Raw genomic sequence first — 22,762 nt, forward strand, 5'->3', positions numbered from 1 at the left:
AAATACAATAGTTCATGAAAACACAGAGAACGTTTCCTGGCACGGGTAAGTAACCCATAATTGTTAGCTATTATCCTAACCCTGCCCTCTTTCTTATTCCCTTCCCTTTCCTATGCATTATCTTTCTCTGAAATTTCTCTTTGGCAATTCTGCTTTCATTGTTTCTCCTCCTACACTCTCCACAGAAAAATAGAACCCTCCCTGTCCTTCTCTTTTACTCACTGCCTGATGAAGTTTCAGCTACTGAATTAGTGCTTTACTTCACAATATAATTTTTCTTCCTCACCACCACCTCTGTATTCTCACCCAAGTCTGTAATTCTGGGACTTTTCCAGAATGATCCCTAGAGAAAGATGACTCCCCCCGCACCCTCCTCTTCTAGTGTTTTCTGTTTCTTTTGAGTGCCTCATCTGACCTTTGACCCCATCCCCTGCTTCAGGGAAGTGACCAGAATCAAATGCTGTCTTTCACCCACCCCAGTAATCTTAAAAGGACCTCATTTTATTGTGTAATCTTCTGCTAAGCATCTTGTGAAGGCTGCCTCAAAATAAGCAGGGAATTCACGCTTGGTTTCCCCAATGGATTTCAAATTATTTCACAGAAGTGACCGAATTGCTGCCACTTTAAAAACAATGTTTTCAGAGGGAAAGGGAGGTGGGGAAGTAGGAGAGGGTATAGGGGGGATAAATAGTGATGGAAGGAGTCCTGACTTGGGGTGGTGAACACACAATACAATATACAGATGATGTGTTATAAAATTGTACACCTGAAATCTATGTAATTTATTAACCAGTGGCACCCCAATAAATTCAATAAAAAATTTAAGAACAGTGTTTTAATAATCTAACATTAAGCTAGATTAAAGTTTAACAGAAAAACATTCACATTTTTCACATGTTATACTACCTAAAATATCACTCATGGGATGGTGGATGTCTTTGTTTGGGGCCTAAAATCCTTCTATGTGTTGGGGAATGACCCCTCACCACCCCAACATGGTTTTATGTGACTGCTGCCCATGCCAGGACCCCAGGAGTTGGCCTTTGGACTTGATCAGGGCGCTGGCAGTATCCCTGCCCCTCCCCTGAGTTTAAGGTTCAGGCACATGAAGGACAATGCCAAGGCAGGATGAAGCAGAGTCCTCCATCAGGCCGGGGAGAAGGATGCTGGGATGGATGCAGTCCTCTCTTCCTTTGGGAAGGGAGGCTGCCAGAGGGAGGAATTCTGTCTCACCACTTGGAGGGAGTCTTTCTATGGCACGTGAGAATAAAGCCAATGAGCAAAGAGGCTAGAATGGTCAAAACAAAGGAGGGGGAGAGGTTTCTGGAGTCTCCGAAAACAATGGTGCCTGAAGCAAGCTCATTCTCGAACGTCACAAGACAGGAGATCATCTCGCTCACCACCGCATCACCCTTCTCAGCAGACACGAGGTGCTCCATCAGTATTTGTTGAGTGGCTAAACATACACGAAGCCAGTAGACATCCCTTAGGTTTAGTGAGTTATTTCTAACCCTTGAAACTGGAGGTGCCCTGACTGCCAAATGCACCCACCCAGGTAAACCTCAGTATTACCCAGGAGCACCCTCGGCTCTGCAATTACAGCTCTACAGCATCATAAGGAAAATGTATGGAAGTGACAGGTAAGCCATACATTTATTTCCAAAAAGATAGGAATGTTAAAATAACACATTTCCTGTCAAACTGTGTAGGAAGATACAGAGCCATTGTAGGGCAGATAGACATTTTATAAGTTGTCTATTTACAAAACTGTTTAATTTGGCACATGGGGAAATGCCGAGTGCTATTTTAAAATCTGTATCACCTTTAGCTTAATTGTATTTGTACTAGTAGAGCATCATGCTCAGTTAGTTATTTATACCTGGAACTTTTGTTGCTCTTTTATTAGCCTAAATCATAAAATTAAGTAGCATATTAACAGATACTTGCATGCACTGATTTTTAGCCAGGGATGCAGGTCAGACTCACCTGTAATTCATTTAAAATGTTTTCTTTTAGATATAGGCACCCCTATATTCATTGAAGTGTTATTTATAAGGGCCAATATATGGAAGCAGCCTACGTATCCACTGATAGATGAATGGATAAAGATGTAGTATATAGGTATTATAGAATATTACTCGGCCATAAGAAAGAATGAAATCTTGCCATTTGTGACAACATGGATGGACCTAGAGGTTATTATGCTAAATGAAATAAGTCAGAGAAAGATATATCATATGATTTTGCTTATATGTGGAATCTCAAAAACAAAGTAAGTGAACAAACAAAACAGAAACAAACTCACAGATACAGAGAACATTTTGATGATTGTCAAATAGGAGGGGTTTTGGGTGCTGGATGAAAAGGGGGAAGGGATTAAGATGTACAAATTGCCAGCTATAAAAACAATATAGTCAATAATACTGTAATGACTATGTATGGCGCCAAATGGGTCCTAGACTTATCAGGATGATCACTTCATAAGTTATATAAATGTCTAATCACTTGTTGTACACCTGAAAGTAATATAATATTGTATGTCAACTGCAAAGAAATCAGAAACACCAATCAGAAAGGATATATGCACCCCTATGTTCATAGCAGTGCAATTTACAATAGCTAAAATTTGAAACAGCCTAAGTGCCCATCAGCAGATGAGTGGATTAGAAAACTGTGGTACGTCTACACAATGGAATACTACGCTGCTATAAAAAAGGAAGGAATTCTTACCATTTGCAACAGCATGGATTGAAGGGGAGAGCATTATGCTAAGCGAAATAAGCCAGTCAGAGAAAGATAAATACCACATGATCTCACTCATTTGTGGAATATAATGAACAACATAAACTGATGAACAAAAATAGAACCAGAGTCATAGAAGCATCAAACAGACTATCCAACCTATGAGGGAAGGCGGGGGTGAGGGGGTAAGAGATCAACCAAAGGACTTGTATGCATGCATATGAGCATAACCAATGGACACAGATAGTAGGGTGGTGAGGGCATGTGCTAGAGGGAAGGCAGGGGAGAGTGGGCAGAGGGGCAGGGATAAGAGATCAACCAAAGAACTTGAATGCATATAGGCATAACCATAGGACACAGACAATGGGGGGGAGGGAGGCAAAGGCCTGGGCTGGGGGGCGGGGCGGGGCCGGGAAGAGGACAATGGGGGGAAAAGGGGACATATGTGATACTTTCAACAATAAAGAATTTTTTAAAAAAAAAGAAAAATTTACAAAAAAAAAAAAAAGAGGAAAAAATATTTTTAATTAAAAAACAACAGTCCTAGCTGATTTGCCTCAGTGGATAAAGCGTTGGCCTGCGGACTGAAGGGGTTCTGGGTTCGATTCTGGTCAAGGGCACATGCCTGGGCTGTGGGCTTGATCCCCAATGGGGGACATGCAGGAGGCAGCCGATCAATGATTCTCTCTCATCATTGATGTTTCTATCTCTCTCTCCCCTCTCCCTTCCTCTCTGAAATCAATATATATATTTAAAAAAAAACAAAACAAATGTTTTCTTTTACTCGCCTGATTTAGTTATGTTCAGGGTAGAGTCTGGGCATTTAGTAGGTTTGGGATGTACCCTTGTGATTAAGTCCTACTCTTAAACCCTGCCCAGGACACACCTCAAGCTAAGTTTAACATCCTTACCATCTTTTAAGGCAATAGGAAGCATTCCTTTGCCAAACACTAACTCTAACTGTATCACTTATTTCTTCTTGGTAGCAATTCCTCAGTAGTGGCTGCCTTATGACATTCTTTCTTAAATCCATTTAATAAACATGTATTTAGTGCCTAACATCACCAAGTAACCAAGTAGGCACTGGCGGTAAAATGTCGGGTTTCTGCTCCCAGGGAGCTCACATTCAACTGGAGGGATACAGACATATCAACAGAAGTGTAATAAAAATGTTACACTTGTGAGAACAGAATTGTGTAAGGCACAGAGGGCAAAGTGATTCTACCATAGCATGTCACAACCTAAGGCGCACAGACTGTGTAGTTGGGAACTGTGTGGCATGGCAGGGTGATCATTCATACCTGTGGTTACTCATCTAGAAGCTGACTCTAGAATGTGTCAGGTGAGGCCTACTGGTTCAGACTTGCCTCACCGGATCACCCAGCCAGCAGCGCCTTCCCTGTGCCTAGTCCTTGAGGACAATCTTTCTTAGTTTCACTCTTTTGCTCCTCTTCTCCAGGGTAGTAAGGGGATAATCAGACCAGGACGAGGTGAGGAGGGGCTGACTGACTCTAACAACCCAACTCGATGCTCAGCCGCTGGGAGGTCAGCCTTCTCTCAGGTCCCCGAATACTGAAGAGCCATGGTCTTGCTGGCATTCATAAACCCCAGGCCTGTCAATCATTTGCAACTTTCTTCAACATCTACTTTTTTTTAACTCGGCCATATTTTTTGTCAATAAGCAATCTATAATAAACACTTAATTCATCATGTAAATTTTGGAAAAGGGTATTTTTCAGTATCATGCATTAACATTACCAAGTTAAAGCAATGTTTTAAGTTTTGTTCCTAAAAGCCTTAATAATCCATATTTTAAATAAAAAATAATTTAATTTTCTTGTACATCCTGTTTAGGGAGAACATAGGAAGTAACACAAGAGAAGAAAAGAGAGGAAATGTGAAATGTTTATTGAAGCGAGGTGCTTGAGTTTTAATAAGAATGAACCAGCACCTAGGAAAGACTCATCGAGATGGTGTGAGCAGTTGCTTGGGGGCAGCGAGACATGGACATTATTTTTGATTTTTTTTGTTGTCCTCTAAAAGGCCATCCTATGTAATAAAAGAGTAATATGCAAATTGACCATCACTCCAACACACAAGATGGCCATCCCCATGTGGTCAAAGATGGCTGCCTCCATGTGGACACAAGATGGCCACCACAAGATAGCCAGCAGGGGATGGCAGTTGTGGGCAATCAGGCCTGCAGGGGAGGGCAGTTGGTAGGGACCAGGCCTGCAAGGGAGAGCAGTTGGGGGGAACCAGGCCTGCAGGGGAGGGAAGTTAGGGGCAACCAGGCCTGCAGGGGAGGGCAGTAAGGGGCAACCAGGCCTGCAGGGGTAGGCAGTTAGGGGTGACTGGGCCAGCAGAGGAGGGCAGTTGGGGGGAACCAGGCCAGCAGGGGAGGGCACTTAGGGGTGACCAGACCTGCAGGGGAGGCCAGTTTGGGGGGACCAGGCCTGCAGGGGAGGGCATTTGGGGGTGACTAGGCTGGCAGGGGAGAGCAGTTAGGGGCAACCAGGCCAGCAGGGGAGGGCAGTTAGGGGCAAATGGGCTGGCAGGGGAGTGGTTAGGGGGTGATCAGGCTGGCAGGCAGAAGCAGTTAGGGGCAATCAGGCAGGCAGGCAGGTGAGCAGTTGGGAGCCAGCAGTCCTGGATTGTGAGAGGGATGTCCTGCCCATTTAGGCCCGATCCCACTGGGATCAGGCCTAAACAGGCAGTCAGACATCCCTCAAGGGGTCCCAGATTGGAGAGGGTGCAGGCTGGGCTGAGGGACAACCACCACCCCGCCATGCACAAATTTCCTGCACCGGGCCTCTAGTCTATAATAATAAAAGCGTAATATGCTAATTAGACTGGAAGTCCTTCTGGACGAAGCCGGGGCTGTGAGGGAAGCCCAGGTCCCAGGAGCCAGAGGAAAGCTGGTGCCAGCAGCTGGGGGAAGGAAGGCCTACTCTTGCATGAATTTCGTGCATCAGGCCTCTAGTTACATTATAATGTTTTTTTTAAAAAAAAACACACCTTAGTTTCAAAAGGACCTCACTTCAATTATTTCACAAGTTAACATTTTTGCTCCTGTCTTTTCTATGAGATAAAATGTTTCTATTAACTTACTAATTTCTATGAAAGTCTTTCTTCTATGGGTGCTCATCTAGAAGAGAAATGGATTATGCCATTAAATGGAATAGATATTTACCAATGATGGTCTTTTGTCAGATTTCCAGTTTATACTAACTTTCAAAGTGACAGCTGACTTGTCACTCTCCAACATCCAAGGAGAGTCCACAGTCCCGGTCACGGGTCACACCTCCTGTGTATAAATACACGGTTTACTTGAAAGGTCTACCTCAAGCCCACCATCTCCGTGAAGATTTTCCTAGCCATCCAAGCTATTGAGCTACTTTTTAAAAAACTTCCATAGCATTATATGTATCACATAAGTTTTATTTATATGATCTTACATTCTATTTTATTTTGTACAATAGACTTTACTTATAAAGCATTATTGGTTAGCTACTGTGTTAGCTCAAGGAGAATTGAATAGGACAGATTGTAATAGAGTGTAATAAATAATAGCAGTTTCTGAATATGCACAGTGCTTTGAAAATCCAGAAAGAAAATACCTCACTCTTTGCCCATCCAGATTGTCATCTGTAGGCTATGGAGCAGTAATCTTCTCATTTTCCACTCCACACATTGATTGCACCCCAGGAAGTTGCTGTAGGTTTTTAGAATCCAGAGCACCCACTGTTATAGTGGTTGGAGGTAGGACAAGCTTGCTTGCTCCTTCTCCCTTCAAGTTTTCACCTATAAGCAAGGGTAGCAGGCTGAGTCAGGGGCTGCTTCATTGGAAGGCTTATTTAGGGCCCCTTGGTGCTCTTAGTTGATGGCATGTTCCTTTTCCCCAGTTTCTTCCTTCCATGCAGCCAGCTAGACTGCAGTAGGATTTGGGATGATGACCAGACGCTGTGACATGGCCAGGATGACCAGCCTGGGTTTTGTGGTCCAGCTGAGAATCACACTGCAACCTGCAAGGGTGTCTGGGTCCAAGTCCAGTTAGCAATTTCCCACATTTCCTGTGTTTATATCCCTCAAGAAACTCATGAGGAAGGGTGACTGTGGTTTGGAGTAGATCTGTACACCCCTTTCATAATACTATCAACGGTGTCTCCAATTTCTTACATTGGCCATTTTGGATAGAAATTGGACCATAGATTTATTTTTTTAATTTATCTTTATCTTTATTACAGGAAGTATTACAGCTGTCCCATCTGCCCCTCCCCCTCCCCATTGACTCCCTCCTCCCCACTCCAGGAAAAAGGAACAAAACTTTGATCTGTATTTTTGTGTCTCTGTTTTCAAAACCATTCTTTTTAAGATAAGATTGCCTGATTGCCTTTTGTAAACTGTCCTGTAGAATCTAGAGAAACTATGGTTTTAGAATGCATTCTCACCACACCCCCCTTCTAAGCCACCACTGAGAAAACGATTGTAATGATAAAACAGTGTTAGAGGGCTATCACTGTTGACTAATCTCCCTTCAACCATCAGAATGATGGAGTAAAATTTTGGTCCTAAATAACAATGTTGTTTTACCACATCACTTTTGCTACTATCATGTCTTCAAATAAAAGATAACATGGGATTTGGGTAAACAAAGAAGCAGATAAAATAAAAGTTTTCCAAACTATATTGACAACAGCTTTTTTTGGATTAAAAAATATATATATGAGTACTAAACTCTAAGCAAGGAAGAAGATTTTCACAGAGATCACAGCTTTTTTTACTGATATGACCAAAGTGAGAAAGAAAACAAAAGTAGAACTTGTGTGAGATGCTGTGCCGTGTAAGAGATTCGTTCTGCTTCCTGTTAAGGCTACTTCTTGTCCCCGAACAACATCTTTCTTGGAACACAGCCCAACTGGCATGGATTATGGTGGGTACATCCGTGTGTACATCTAAGTGGACTAACAGACAATAAGGATGTTTTAATTTATCCCTTCCAGAGCCATCCATTCTGCTGAATATCTTCAACTCTGTACGAGATGCTGTATGATTATGGAGTAGATGAAAAGACAAAGAATCTGATTTAATTTTCATTCCTCTCAAAAGATGTCAAATACCTTTCAAGTTTCTATGTATCATAAAATAATGTTTCTTTCATTCCAGAATCTATCTCTGAACTAAAATTGCTTAGTTATTTAACCATGAACTTGAAAACTAAATTTTAGGTTGGGGAAAAAATATGCTGCGTACCCAGAAAGTCCAGAGGACAGTTAAGGAGGAAAAATTAAATTTCTTAAATTTAGTGGTTTAGTTTCTATTTTGTAGCAATGAAATTTTGTATGTGATGTTGTATAATGGCGGTGCTTTTTGGAGTGGTGTGGGAGGTGAAGTAGAAAGTCTCTTCCCGCGTTGTGCCTCTGACTAGGCTCTGCAAGCGCCCTAGCGTCTAAAGGTGTCAGGACATTCTGTTCATTTTGTCAGGAAAAGAAATCTTGCCACTATGTGCACAATCGTGTGAATGAATATTCAGCACCTCCAACTCAGATTCACGGCTAATGATCTAGATTTTGAATTTTCAAGGGCAAATTGCGCGGCCTCCTTCTAGCATGCTGCCTTTCCTTTTTAGCAGTTTCATCATTTGTTCACACTTCCAGGAGAAGTAAGAAAGCAGATGAAACATGAATTCACCAACTTATTTCAACTAAGTCCTTAATCTTGCCAAGGTCTCTGGTTCCAAGAGAGCTTGTGGAAGAGCTCTGTTAAGAAACAAAATTTAACTGAGTAAATTTAAAGATCTAATTGGCTTTGTTAAATGATTCATGAATTGAGCAGCAGCTCATCTAGCAAGCAGGGAGACCCTCCAAGGAGTTAAACAAGGTGGAAGGCTTTATAGAAAAGAGGGTGAGGGAAGGAAGTCATCAGCAAGAGAAAAATATAAATTCATTGGAGGAAAGTAAGAGTTCAGGTGAAGACAGTTTCTCATGGGTTGAGCCCTGGCATTTCCATTGGCTGGGCTTGTTGCTGGGCTAGAGGAAAACCTCCCTTCCTCCTGCTGGAGAGGTAAAGTAGCTGCACTTCCTGTTTGGGGATGCAAGGTATGTCTCCTCCTGTTGGGTCTATAACTGCTGACTTCTTGTTTGGAGTAATTGACAGCTTCCTGTTTCAGGTAATTGACCTTGAGTGGTAGGACATGAGAGGTCCCTCCACAGACCTTCCCTACTCCAATTTTAGTTCAGGTTGCCTTTATTAATTTTCGAAGCATGGAGCCCTCAAGGGGAGCCATCAGAAAACATAACAGGGCACACATTGTCACACCTGGACAAACTGATCTCTTCATACAAAAAGACAGCAACCTAAGGAAATATTTCATGGCACTGTAATAAACAAACAAACAAATACAAAAATAATAAATAAATGCCTGACTGAATCAGGATCCAGCCATCAGAAGGTTTCAATTACCCATGTGCTGAGCATCAGCAGAGAGACTGTAACACTGTGTGTGTGTGTGTGTGTGTGTGTGTGTGTGTGTGTGTGTGTGTTTGTGTGTGTGTGTTTGTAGAGAGCCTAAGAGGGGTAAACAACTGAATTTGGTCTGTTGCCTCCTTCAACAGGTAGCCTTGAACTAAGGGGCACAAAATTTTGTTTGTTCTTGAGAATTCTTTTGTCTGATTTGATGGGATCATTTTATAGGGCCTCGTCAGAGGCATTTGGAACTAAGGTCAGTATTTCTGATGCTATATGGGTGTAGTCACCAGAAACTGAAAACACACCCATGCAGAGCTTTTATTTACTGATGACAGTTTAAGGAACACAGAGCCCAAAGCAAAACTGTGAAGTACACGCCCTAGCCGGTTTGGCTCAATGGATGGAGCATCGGCCTGCAAACAGAAGGATCCTGGGTTCGATTCCGGTCAAGGGCCTGTACATTGGTTACAGGCTCCTCCCTGGCCCTGGCCCTGGTCAGGTCTCATGCAGGAGGCAACCAATCGGTGTTTCTCTCACATCAATATTTCTCTCTGTCTTTCCCTCTCTCTTCCACTCTCTCTAAAAATCAATGGGAACTATCCTGGGGTGAGGATTAAAAACAAACAAACAAAACAAAACAAAAACTGTGAAGTACATGAGGCTTCTCTTGACACAGACCCACCTTTGAATCCTCCTCTATCCTGATAGTACCATGGCCCCTGCTCCCCACTCCCCATGTATGGCAAACAAGCACTTGAAAAGATGTACAATATCATTAGTCATTAGGGAAATGCAAAATAAAACCACAAGATAGATCACTACATACCCATTAGGATGGCTAAAATGAAAAAGATGGAGTATTCAGAGGGATGACAAGAATGTGGAGGAATTCTTATACACTATTGTTAGTATGCAATATAGCACAAACTTCTTAAAAAGTTTAATATACATGGACCATATGACCTAGCCAAAGAAAAATGAAAACTTACACTGAGTGGCCAGATTATTATGATCTCTGAACACATAATTATCTGGCCACTCAGTATATATCCTATATAATAAAGGCTAATATGCAAATTGTCCCCTCTACCAGGAGTTCAACCAGCAGGCAAGTCAGCCAACTGCCCATGTCCCCTCCTTCTGGCCAGGCTGGCCGGACCCCACTCACGCACAAATTCATGCACAGAGCCTCTCTCTCTCTCTCTCTATATATATATATATACACATATACACACACACACACACACACACTCACACACACACACTGAGTGGCCAGATTATTATGTGTTCAGAGATTATAATAATCTGGCCACTCAGTATATATCCATACAAAGATGTGCACACAGATGTTCACGGCAACTTCATTTATAACAGTCCTAAAGTGGAAACAACCACAGGGAAAAACTGCAAAGTAATTAGTCCAAGAGAAAATATCCAGACCCAAAAAGTACACACAGTGTTAAGAAATCCTAGAAAGAAATGCACTAACCTATAATGGCAGAAAGCAGATCAGTGGTTTCTTAGAGATGGCAGTGGAACTGAGGAGGGGTAGGAGAGATGAACTGCAAAGAGAGGAGAAGTTTTTAGAGAGTGATGGATATGTTCATTAACTTGATTATGGTGATGATTTCATAGGTGTAAACATATGTCAAAACTTATTAAATTTCTGCTTTTAAGATTCTCTCTTTGTCTTTAACCTTTGGCATTTTAATTATGTCTTTGAGTTCATCTTGTTTGGGACTCTCTGCATTTCCTGGACTTGTAAGCCTATTTATTTCACCAGGTAGGGGAAGTTTTCTATCATCATTTCTTCAAATAGGTTTTCAAAATCTTTCTCTCTCTCTCTCATCTCCTTCTGACACCCCCATGATGCAAAGCAGCAAGAAAAAAGCAGTTAGTTACCTACAATGGAGCACCCATCTGACTGTAAGCTAATTTATCAACAGAAACTTTGCAGGCCAGAAGTGAGTGGCAAGAAATATTCAAAGTGATAAATATCAAGGACCAACAATCAAGATTACTATACCCAGCAAAGCTATCATTTAGAATTGAAGGTCAGATAAAGAGCTTCACAGACAAAAAAAAAAAAAAAAAAAAAAGCTAAAAGAGTTCATTACCACCAAACCAGTATTATGAAATGCTGAAGAGTAATCTTTAAGAAGAAAAAAAAGAGATAAAAATATGAATAATACAATGGCAATAAATACATATCTATCAACAATTGAATCTAAAAATAAAAGAACAAGCAATCTAATGAACAAAATAAACTGATGAATAAAATAGATCCAGAGGCATGGAAACATGGAACGAATGGATGAATCTCAGAGGGTAGGGGAGATGGGGGCAGGAAGAGATTAACCAAAGAACTTATATGCATATATGCATTACCTAAGGATGCAGAAAATAGGGTGGTGAAGGCCTGGGGCTGGGGTAGGGGGAAAAACCAGGTAGAACTGGGCAATGAGGGTAAAAAAGGGGGACATCTGTAATACTCTCAACAATAAAGATTTTAAAAATAAAAGCGAAAACAAAAATAACTTATTAAATTATATGCTTGCAATATGTACCATTTGTTATATATCAATCATATCTCAATAAAGCTGTTAAAAATGAAAAAAAATAGGTAGATGTGATCAGTATCTGTAGTTTAAGTGGAGCCTGAAGAACAATCAATATTTAAACAAGATAGTATTTAAAGATCAGGTGTGTAGAATAAATTAGTGATGATGCCCTGAAAGTGTGATTTCGACCTTCAAATAATGTCTAACATTTTTCATGGCTACTGCAAGGAAGTTTCCTGATTTATTTTTACTTCATCTTTACTAGGTTATAAACAAGGTATATTTATTTTCTTGGTGACCAATGAAACCCTGGCCATTTCCTCCCAAGCACTCTTTCAACCATGAGAGTTCTGCCTTCCATGTCCTATGATGTTCCACTAAAAGAAATTTGTGAACTTAAGACAGAAATCACATGTATCATATATTTTATTTGAGTTTTTGAGATGGATGCAAATGAATTTTTCCTTGTCTACCAGTTTTATAGTATTAAATAAATCTTCATTTCTTTATTTATCCTTGAACACACCATATAAGTTTAATCATCCAAATGTGTGAGCCACCATCAACATAATACCAAAAAAAAAAAAAAAAAATCAGAAAAATGATCAGGGAAATATATTTTAATGTTCTGGGATTTAGCTTCTAAATATCTTGAAACAGAAAATTTTGAAGATACAATGGCTAGTCCATCAATTCCCTAAAACAGCTTTCTAAGAGAAATACCATGGGCTTCTTATACAAGATAATGATTAAGCATTTGCATTTGCCTATCCTTCCCAAGATAATTTATCCTTCCTATTTAATTGGCCATAAAGAAGTGTAAAAAAAGAAAAAGAATAAACCTGTAAGAGTAGAGAGAAAGGGGAAGGAATCATCTGCATATGAAAGACATCAACAAATATCTGGACATTGGGAAGACTAAAGGAGCATGTTAACAGGAGTAGCAGACCTGGTTATTCCCCAAAAGAAGGGTTGTGAATCAGGATTTCAAGTAGAGCTGTAGGTAGGCTCTAGGCTCTGAATCTGCAGGTATAGAGGGCAGAGTTCAGAGGTGGCCCTGAAAACTGGGGACTTAACTAAAGATCTCTTTAGAGAACAGTTGCACCCGTCATCCCTATCTCCACCTCCACTCTTCAATGCAGAAAAAACCTCCATTCCACCCTGAAATCTATACCCACACTCTTTTATAAGGAAATGAAACAAATTGAGATTCCTAGGATGGCAGATCATGCTCCAGAGTAAAGTTTCCCCAATTCTGGAAGTTGGAAGTCACCCGAAGTCTGCCAGTCATTGTATCCTGTCCCTTTGTCTAAGTATGAACAGGCACCCAAGGGTCACAGAATCTATATATATAAAAGCTAAAGTGACTGGCTGACCAGCCGACTGGCCAACTGGCTGACTGGCCAGTAACTATGACGTGCACTGACCACCAAGGGTCAGACGCTCAACACAGGAGCAGAAACCACAGGCATGGAAACATGGAACAGACTGATGAATCTCAGAGGGAAAGGGGGAAGGGGGAGGGTGGGAAGAGATTAACCAAAGATCTTATATGCATACTAGAGGCCCGGTATACGGATTTGTGCACTGATGGGGTCCCTCGGCCTGGCCTGCAGGGATCAGGTCAAAACCAGATCTCCAACATCCCCCGAGGGGTCCTGGATTGCGAGAGGGTGTAGGCCAGGCCAAGGGACCCCACCGGTGCATGAATCTGTGCACCAGGCCTCTAGTGTATAAATAAAATCAACAGGACAAAACAGAAGGATGCAAATGAACAACCCTCAAAAGGAACAAGGAGAATCTCAGAAACAGAAGAGAAGTAGCTAAAAATTTTAATCAGTGTCCTCACAGCTATCAATAAAGATATGGCATCCAAAGCATAAGAATTGGAAACCATCAAAGCAGAAGATTAGAACAAGAGGTCTGATGATTCAGAGAGAGAATGAGTAAGAGATCGCGCATATGACTGAATAAGTGGCACTAAAAGTGGGGAGAAATAACGTGAAAAAAGGACTTATTCAATAAGTATTTATTCAATGAATTCAAAACAAAATATCAGATTCTGAATTGAAGCAAATTTCCTCTAGCTTACTTGGAATTAGCAAATCATAGAGCACAGAGAAAAATTAGAGTAATGACAATAGATGATTAGAGAACAAGAAGTGGAGCATACAATCCAGGGATGTTCGTATAGAATTTTTTTATAGTGCTTTGATACTTTGAAAGGATTTCAATAGTGTTCATCAATCCACTTGTTTGGGTCTTAATAAATACATGAAGACTTTTAAAATAGCACTATATTCTGAAGTCGATTTTTAATATCATTGGACAAAGATAGTCTATTATTGGCATAGGATATTTCTTACTGAGAGCAATTGGAATTAATGCCATACATTTGAAGACAGGTTTCTTAGTGTAGCTTTATCCAAGATTTATAGAGTTACACTGAGCATAGTATATTCCAGTCAATCCTCATTTAACTCCTAATTTTAAGGATGTGTAGCAGTGGTTAATATACACTAACATTGTATATACTCACATATACAAAGAAATACAGATTCTTTATTTCATTATAATTTTTCAGATTTTTTTCCTGAGTCCCACATTGTTAAGGAATTGGAGATATGTGGGGTGGCTGGTGGGTACATATTTTGCTCAATCTGCAGATGTTTATCCTGTCCAATCATTTGCAGTCTTTTCGGATAACTCACCTCCTTGTTGGATGACCTCAGGTAAGTACTTGCTCAGGCATTCAGAAGTCAGCTCTGTCCTTCTGGGTGTAGGAAAGGGGCCTGAGGCTACTGCATCCTTAATAGATGCTTAGGAGAGATGCAGGGAGCCGGACTGCTTTCTGGACTGGTGACTGCTGAGGTGTGACAAATGCTACCTGGCTTTTGAACCTGGTGGGAGTGGGTACGGGAGGCAACCAACTGATCAATGTTTCTCTCTCACATCAATGTTTCTCTCTCCCTCTCACTTCCTCTCTCTCTAAAAAAAATCAATAAAAACGTATTTTAATTGCTTTCTTTCTTTATCTTTTAATCTTGCTAATGGCACATTTCTCCAACATGTCTAAGGCACAAATTCTGCCCTCAGAGAAATTGGTATGTAATGTCCCCTAACTAATCAGCCACTAAATCATATATATTTTTCCTCTGAAATGTGTCTCATGGTCCTCTTGTTCCTCTTTTCTATTGTCATCATCTCCTTATATCTGAATCACAGCCAGAGTAGTTCAATGCCCCACCCCCTCTACACTGCCCTCGTTCTGTCGCTAAGAGCACAACACCACCTTCACTTATTTCTTGACCCCAATGTTGCTGGTGCTCAATAAATATTAGTAGATATATTTCAGTTTCCCAGTCCCCACATGGATGTGTCTGAGCAGCAAAGGAACTGCATCCACAGGGAGGGAGAGCGCACCGTCTCTAAGATCAGTGTTACTTCCCTCATGTGGAGCAGCCATCAGTGCTGGCCCTTACTCCCACTGGGTTGTCCCAATACTGCCCTGACAGCCTCAGAACACTGGGTTGGGTGGATCACTCTCTGGATCATTCTGGCATTTTTTTAAACTTCTTTTCTTCACCTTTCTATGAATGCCTTATAGGTGCATAATAATTCCTTAGTGCCTTTGCCTTCAGTGTTTTGTGCCAGTCATATAGTTCATCCTAAGAATGTTGCCCTTGTTATTAATTCCATCCTACTATGCCTTGAAATATTGAAAAAGCAATGTTAAGGAATGGTGATACGATTATTGTAAAGATACAGTGTAATTTTTCATGAATGGCCATTTTCCTGACAAAAGGGGAGGGGGAAACGAGCAGAGTGTTCATTATCTAGGCTCCAGGACCAGTTCCCCTTCAGAAAAATCCCCATTCAGCTTCTCTCAGGACTGCCTTCTGTGGCCATTCATTGTGAAGGACATAGAACACTGCTTACATCTCTTCAGAGAAGGAGTGGCTGTGTGCTCCGATGGTACAACTGTTGGTAAATAAGCTTGGTTATATATTTTGAATGAATACTGGCTCCCTGGGTTGCTGGGGATAGAAAGCAGGCAAGACTTTAACAGGAAGCTTGCTCTTTTCTTTTCTAAAGAGCGATGTGGTACAGGAGGAGATGGAGACTGGGAAACTGCTGAAGCGGAACAGGCCGCGGTGCCCAGTGTCAGGGGTCCTCTGCGAGCCCCCCAGGCAGCTTCCGTCTGGTAGAGAGCTGCTCTATTGTCCTTTTGTGCACTCTCATGCTCTTTCCAATCTTTCTTAGTAAGATTTTTAATATGCAAGCAATGCAAACATGCTACAGGGGAAAAAATAGAAATAAAGATTTTTTTAAATCAACCAAGTCGATCACTTCTACCCAGTCACTATAAACCACTTCTAGGTTTTTATTTCTCTCATGTATATGGTATATGACTCAATAATATTCTACCCTCTAACAAATGTTTGTTGGATAACGGAAAGTAATTGAATGATTAAAGGATATACTCATATACTTACATCAGTTTGTGCTCTGATTTTTTTTCTACTGTAACAAAACCATTTTATTTTTCAATATTGGTAGATGGTCATTGCTTTCATTTTATGGTTTTGAAAAGTTCCACTGAGTGGCTATGACACAATTTACTGACTAATACCTATAGACTGGGAAATGTTGACATTTTTCTCGATTTTTTTTTTTTTATTATAGATAACACTGTGACAACAGGCTTATTCCACATTTTGTGGTCCACTTCTTGATAGATTCTCTAGATCAGGGGTAGGGAAACTTTTCCTGTAAAGGGACAGATAATGAATATTTCTGGCTTTGAAGGCCCTGTGGTCTCTGTCTCAGCTACTCGGATCTGCTGCTGTAGTGTAAACACAGTTATAAACCACACATAAAAGAACAAGCATGTCTATGTTCAGGTAAAACTTTATGTATGTGCAATGAAATCTGAACGTATTTCGTTTTCAGAGGGTCGTGAATGCTGTTCTCTTTTGATTTGGTTTCAACCATGTGAAACATGTAAAACCATCTTTAGTCCACAAGCTGCACAAAAGTTGGCAGCAGGCTGGATGTGGCCAGCTGGCCTACAGTTTGCTCTATCACCCAGGGATTTCTGGGTCAAATGATGCGCCATCGGTCAAGTCCTTGCTGGTAATTCTGATGGTTACCTTCAACGATAGCTCTTGGTTGTTAAATTTCTGCATTCAGGCATTTCAATAGTCAGCGTTCCCATCCTGGATCCCATAATTATCAAGAGACTTAGGCCAAAGAACCACTCTTGCAGTTTATGATGTCTGGCCGGTAACTTAGAGTGACAAGACTGTAGGAGAGGTCATCTGATCCAACCTCCTGTGGTGCCACCTGAAGCAAGAGCAGTTAAAAGGTGTCAGAAAGGGCTCTCCAGGATTTCATCACCTAACCTAAAGCTTCCCAACTCAAGCACATTTCGTTCTAATGCTTCCGTTGAGCCTGAGCACGCCTGGCCAGCTGCCACCTTCAGACACAGAGATAATTATGAAGTTAATCTCTCTGCATTTCTGTCTCTATCCTGGGCTGATAATGGTGAACAAGAACTATTTCCTTTTGTGGATTGTGAAACTGAAGTACAAACGTGCCTTTTCTCTGCTAGGATGGTGACTCAGAGGAAAGGAAAACCACGTCCCCTGCCTCCAGGGATAACTGTCAGGATCATGTTCATATTTATTAAGCATCTACTGGTTGCATGCCACGGAGTGAGGCACAATGGCAATTAGTCCCATTCATTACTATATATTTTTATTTTTTCCCCAACTTATTAAACTGTAGCCTGGATGATTAGATTGCTTCGGGACATAAGTACAGAATTTAAAATATTAAATTAGGACACAGAACGAGGCAGCAGCAGTTAAAACGCTGAGTATTAAAATATCAGCTTTACCATTACGATTCTCCAAATCTAGGAGGGGCAGACTGTAAGATGTGCTGAAGGCCAGAGGACTTGGTCAGACCAGGAAGGACAGCCCCCTGCTAGGAGGAAACCTTTCCCCAGCTCCCTGCAGATGGCATTTGCAGGTAGCTTATCTCATCTGCCAGTTTTCTAATTATTTCTTCATTTTAAGATACGAAGCACAGTTCTCGTTCATATTCCAGCAAGTTAGTATTTTTTCAACTCAAAATGCTCATTCAAGAACTCTTGCTTATATATCCCTCCACCAGCATGTTCTATGTATGTTTTATGGGATGTTTGTATAAAACAGGTAATCAATTACATATGAAGAAAACAGCCATTTCTTTTTATTGGAATGTCATAGAATCTAAGGCCAAAGTCGCTCATGGCTGAGGGTCACTAATGGGTAGAGTGTTATTTCACTATTATTCCACAGTCTGGGGGGTGAGGTAAGGAGTAGGGGTTGCTTGTCTTTATCTTTACAAATAAAAGAAGAGAAGAAATCAAACGTGGGCTTAGTAATGATGTGACTGGTTCTAAGTCACACAGGGCTATTTAGGCTGCAGAGAAAAGAGGTAAATTCAAAATTGCTTTGACCAGATTTTTTAATGTTCTTCCAAAAACAAGATGAACTGTAATATGGACAAGTATGAAATGATATACCTTCAGGGAAAAGAAAAGTCAACCAAGAATACATACACACTATAGGAAAGGATCACGGATTAGACCTCAATACAATAGGAAAGAACTTGGGCTCATGTTCAACCATAAACTGACTTAAATCGTTAACGATGCTCGTGGAAGGTAAGCCGATGTAAATTTAGGACATTTTGATGTTTGCCATCACGTCATAGGTTCGGATGTACAAAAAGCATCCTTTGTCAAACAGCAGGATTCTAAAACAGCACTTGAGGATATCACCTGGAGAGTCTTTAAAACAAAGACTCTGGCGCCCAACACTGTAAATATGATACAGTAAGCTCTTGAGAAGGGTCTCAAGAATCTGCATTTTAAAGGCGCTGGCACCACCGTTCCTAGGCAGGGTGCTTTCCGGAGCACACGCTGAGATCTAGAAGGGGATGAATTCCCTCCAGTCCCTCTGCGTGCGGTTCAGGTGTTGACTGTCCATTGAGTGATCTGCCTACGGGGCTTTGCACAGACCTCAGAATGAAGAGAAACTACATGCGTGTGCAGGCCACCCACTTCTGCTTTTCATCCCTTTAACCAATATAACTCTATTAAAGCAACTGCTCAAACGACATGCTCAAATGATTTGACCATTTCTCTGTTCTCTAAGCTTCTTGAACACGGGGAGTGTTTTGTTCACCCTCGTGGCCTTGGTGATTGGGCACGGTGGAGCCCAATTATATTTTTTAGTTTTTGGTATTTTGGGATGCTAAGTACAACAACATTATTGATTTTTTAATGTTATAAGATATGATGTGACATATATCTGTATTTAAAGGAATATAAATCTCTGAGTAACAAGTTCCACTTATATTCAATCTTTATCACCATGAATGGAAATCTTTTTCTCATTTATTCTTGTGCTTGGCATTCACCCAATTCTACCTGCTCTACCTCTTTTCTTCAGTCACATAATTACTAAGCCCGCATTTGATTTCTTCTCTTCTTTTATTTGTAAAGATAAAGACAAGCAACCCCCCTCCTAATCTTACTTTCGAGTCATTTCAGATTACCTTCACAACTGATCACAGAGAAGGTATTAATTGCCTTCTTAAAAACAGCACTGCGTTTCCTCCCCTTCCTCCAGTCAGGTTTAAACCTGTCTTCTCTCAAGAAACAACTGCTTTCAGTTTCTTCGTGCTGTGATGCTGTGGCCACTTTTACATCTAGCTTCTGTGGTCCTAGGCCTCAGGCTTTCTTATTCTTTTGTGTATCTCTCTCTCTCTTGTCCACTCTAGTTAAACATCTTCTTACCCACTTACCAACTTCATTTGGGTGTTACCTTGTATATTATTTTTCAGATAATGTATAAGCTTTCCCATTATTTTGAAGTTGTAACTTAATGGGATTTCTCTTTCTGTCATGAACATTTTATGTTTAAACCAAGCGAAGTTCTTTTAAATCAAGTTCTACTGTGGTTTCCTCAAAAAGGCAATCTTTGCTCACCACGGAGTTTGAGCTTCATTGAACTGTTGCGTTCCTTAGGTTGCCATAGCATGCTGAAGAAAAAAAAAAAATTATATCCCCTGGAGATAGATGAGTGATGTTGGGGAGCTGTTTCCTTTAGAGACCAGAATGTTGAGGGGCAGTTGTACTTTCTTCAGTTATATGAAGAGCTTTGGGGGACACAGTGTTACTAGTTGTCCATGTCTAGAAAGAATAAATATGAGAAATAAAATAAATAAAAATGAATAAAATAAATGAGGGTTTAAGTTAGAGAGCTGCAAGTTTAACAGTGGGAAGAACTCAGCTACAATCGTCACCTGAGGATGAGAACAGCAAACTCATGTGAAAACTTCGGATTTTCACTTGCCCAGAGCAGGGCCTGGCTGAGAGTCTCTCCTGAAGCCTCACTGAACTGAATGGATTCCAAAGAGGAGGCACAACTACGTGGATGAATATGAAAATGGTTTTTCTCAAGTTAAAACAAGACCCAAAAAAGGAGCACTTGATATTATTTGCATACTAGATCAACTGAGATGCAGCAGGTGCCCAAGGAGTGAACGGGGTAGTGACCAAAGGACTGGCCAGGCATTTGTGACACAGAAGGATGACAGAGATTTGGATGGACTGATATGCACTGAAAACACACATCTGTTCACTTAGTCCTCCGCTGCCGGGGCTGACCAGCAGACCCTGAGCGGCAGATGGACAGATTGCTCTGACACACGTTTCTGTGAAAGAGAGGCTAAGGGACTATTGTACTTTATAAGTAAAAAGCAGTCCTGTTCGCCTACCGTTTTAGGCTTTTATTGTCATAACAGCTCAATTAAAATTAACCTTTAGATACAATTAGCAGGGTAGGTATTCTTGAGAGAGTATATGCTTTTACAAGGTCGGGTCTTTAAAGACTAAACATAGAGATGCTAGCAAAACTTCCCGGGGGATTGGACTTGTTTGGAAAAGTCAAGGTAGGGGCTGTCGCCTTCGGCAAGGTCCCCTCAGAGGCCCCCAACCTTTCAGAGAATTTTTCTTACAGACACTCCAACCAAGTCCCGTGCTTCCCCACAATCAACGACATGTCCTGGGTGTGTATTGCATGCCCAATACTATTCTAGGCACTTGAACAAAATAGAGATCCCTGTAGATTCCTTGCAGTTTGAGAATAAAGAATAAATATAATAAGGAAATCATGAAGTATGTTAAGAAGTGATAAATAATGAGAAAGAATAATAAAGGGCTAATTAAGGGGAGACAGGAGTGCAGGGGAAGGTGCTAAATTGCAGAATTAGAGCAGTTGGGCAGGCCTCACTGAGGACAAAGATGTGAGCAAAGATTTGCAGGAGAGAGAGAGCCCAGAGGCTGACCTGGGGGAAGACTAAAACAAAGACCCTCCCCACCCCCTACCCTTGCACAAGGCACTTGAAGGGCCCAAGGAACAGGAAGGAGGCCACTGGCTGCAGGGGAGTAAGGGAAGAGAAGCAGAGGAGTCGGAGGTAAGAGGGGTGGAAGCAGATGATGAAGGGATGTGCAGACCTAGGTCAGTACTGTGAATTTTACTTGTGAGTGAAACGGGAGCCATGGCAAGGTTGCAAGCGGAGGAGTGACAGGAGGTGACTTTTATTCTAAAATGCTCACTCCAACTGCTGTGTTGGGAACAGGTGGGAGAAGCAAAGGGCAGAAGCAGAGAGACTTTCTCAGGCTCATGGAAGATGAGAGATGACAGTGGCTCTGGCCAGAGTGGCAGCAGGAGAGGTGAGAAGTGAGGGGGAAACCAAGGGGATAGCTTACAAAAAGGAAGGAAGCCCAGCTAGTGTGGCTCAGTGGTTGAGCATCGACCCAGGAACTAAGAGGTCACCAGTTCAATTCTAGGTCAGGGCCAGGGTTTCCAGCTCAATTCCCAGTTGCCGGGCGAGAGGGGGGCAGTCAATCAATTATGTTTTTTTTCTTATGAATGTTTCTGTCTCTCTATTCCTCTCCCTTCCTCTATTTCTAAAAACAAAACAAAAAAAATTCAATAAAAACATGTTGTTGTTTTTTTTTTTAAAAAAAAGGAAGGAAAATGTTTGAAGAGCTGCCACAGACAAGTAGTACCTATAAAGCAAAAAATCACACATTCCCTTTTTCGTCAAGGAAACAAAGCAAACCACGATATTTGTATGGTTTATGTTGAATGCTGCTGCTTGCATTTCTCCAAATGACTGACAGCTTTTGCTGTAAAGACGAGTTTGCTCCGGCAGCTATGGTTGAATAGCAGCGTAATTTATCTTACAACATAACACACCCATGGTATGTGTGTGTTTCCATTGCAGTGATCACTGGGGTCTGCAAACAATGTAAAAAGTAAAGTGGCAGCTCATTTGAAAGGAAAAGCCCCTTTGGGGGCAGGGGTAAGAGAGGAATAGAAAACAAGTGTCCATTTGTCCACAAGGGCATTTTTCTGTTTTCTTTATCTTGATCAAATATTGACTGTCATGGACTGTCCAAAGGCACACACTATGCTCCCGGGTTCTCTCCTTCAAAATGGAATTCACGTATCCTCTGCAGCCCCCACATCCACCACAGCGCCTGCTCCGCTCCCCAAGCAGTTCTGGTTTCACTTCCCACCCTTTCTGCACCCCCAGGCCTCCGTGCAGTCAGAGGGAAAGGATTCCTGCTGCAGGCAAGATGTTCACTGAGATCTGCAGAACCATCCAGGATTGCTCCTCGGGGCACAGATGTCAGAGCCAATCCCTTCATCACCCAGGCCCTTTCTGGGGGATCCTTTCTCAGCAACGGACCCTCATCAAGGGCCGTCCATTCCATGAGCGGGGACTGTGTCCCAAGCACTGTGCTGGTTGCTGAGAATACCACTCAGGAAGCACTTGTTGCTGCTGGAAGGTTAGAAGATCGTTTTTTCTCACTCAATCAACAAATGTCTCTTGGTAAATTCTGCCTGCCTCTGAGATTCTTC

At 41.5% G+C, this 22,762-nt stretch overlaps 1 long non-coding RNA gene across 1 annotated transcript in view; it reads right to left on the reverse strand.

Moving 5' to 3' along the window:
- Positions 1-16,701: 16,701 nt before the first annotated feature.
- The window catches only part of LOC129149667 (uncharacterized), a 41,016-nt gene continuing 34,955 nt past the window's right edge, over positions 16,702-22,762 (reverse strand). Inside the window, exons 2-3 of the long non-coding RNA XR_008556523.1 lie at positions 19,816-20,019; positions 16,702-17,117 (exon numbers count right to left, since the gene is read on the reverse strand). This is a non-coding gene — a long non-coding RNA (uncharacterized LOC129149667). The remainder of the gene's footprint in view (positions 17,118-19,815; positions 20,020-22,762) is intronic.

This window comes from Eptesicus fuscus, chromosome 7 (assembly GCF_027574615.1).
Source record: "Eptesicus fuscus isolate TK198812 chromosome 7, DD_ASM_mEF_20220401, whole genome shotgun sequence".
In the NCBI taxonomy this organism is placed as follows: Eukaryota; Metazoa; Chordata; class Mammalia; order Chiroptera; family Vespertilionidae; genus Eptesicus; species Eptesicus fuscus.